This window comes from Nematolebias whitei, chromosome 10, assembly GCF_014905685.2.
Source record: "Nematolebias whitei isolate Nwh7 chromosome 10, NemWhi1, whole genome shotgun sequence".
Taxonomy (NCBI): Eukaryota; Metazoa; Chordata; class Actinopteri; order Cyprinodontiformes; family Rivulidae; genus Nematolebias; species Nematolebias whitei.
The window spans coordinates 1537840-1539208 of record NC_056507.1 but is presented as its reverse complement, the minus strand read 5'-3'; positions in this window follow the sequence as shown (position 1 = coordinate 1539208).

Below are 1369 nucleotides of genomic sequence, written 5' to 3'. Positions count from 1 at the left end.
CAGATCTAGTATAGAGCTGCATGAACGTGATCTAAAGCTCTGATTGGTCTCTGAACAGATCTAGTATAGAGCTGCATGAACGTGATCTAAAGCTCTGATTGGTCTCTGTACAGATCTAGTATAGAGCTGCATGAACGTGATCTCAAGCTCTGATTGGTCTCTGTACAGATCTAGTATAGAACTGCATGAACGTGATCTAAAGCTCTAATTAGTCTCTGTACAGATCTAGTATAGAGCTGTATGAACGTGATCTAAAGCTCTGATTAGTCTTTGTACAGATCTAGTATAGAGCTGTATGAATGTGTAGATGAGGCACAGATTGTTGTAAAGAGCTTCGAGTGTGTTGATCAGATAGAAAGGAGCTGTATAGGTACAGTCCATTTACCATTTACATAAAGTATACTTCTGAATACAAGTTACTTCTGAATACAAGTTACTGACCTGACTCCCATTCCATGTACACGCTAAATAAAATGACATTTTACTAAAAAGTTTGAGTTCTTCACTGGTCAGCTCTGCTCTGGGTATTAAATTATCTATAAATCATGATAAAGTGACACTGGTGTATTTCTCCACAGTGAGGTCGTTCAAAGAACATGTGAGATATTAAATGTTTATGTAAACTTTATGTTTATAACACAAAACCCTCCCTCAGATTAATTTACTTCCACCACATGTTACATGTTACATGTTACATGTTACATGTTACATGACAATAAAGAATATCTGACTCTGAAAATGTCCAAAATATCTCCTAAAGGGTAAATCACCTGTTCCAGGTGTTTGGGCTCTGCTTCACTCTGAATACTGTCTAGACTAAAATACTTGTGGAGGAAGTAAAACACTTTGAAGAATGAGATGGTTTATTGGGTAGAATTCACTCTGACTCAAAAACTGGAGTCCTCTTAACCAATTAGTTTAAATCTGGAGTTGGGCGCAGCCGTTTACTGCCCGTGATGAAGCTTTTCACCAAGACCTCATGAAACGGCTCCGTCCACCATGCAAGACATCTAAACATCATTAAAACACGCAGAAAGCTTCAAATGTGCACGAGCACCCGTGTGTTGGAAGTGGTCGGCTATTTATACGTTCTGCCACATCATCAAACTGCAGTTTTCTGGGTAAACAGCCGTCACAAGTGGGCCAGTCTTTGCAGAGGGTTTTACAGCGCAGCTCCAGTCTGAGCCTCGTGTAAACTGGGAACAGGAAAATGGAACCACTTGTGTGCCACTTGCCTTATAAATGGACAGAGTGTTGACAAATTGTCACAATATACTGTAAATACATTTATCCTGAAGTTCAGTCTGAGTCGGACTGGTCTGTAACTGGACTGGTCTTTAAGTGGACTGGTCTTTAAGTGGACTGGTCT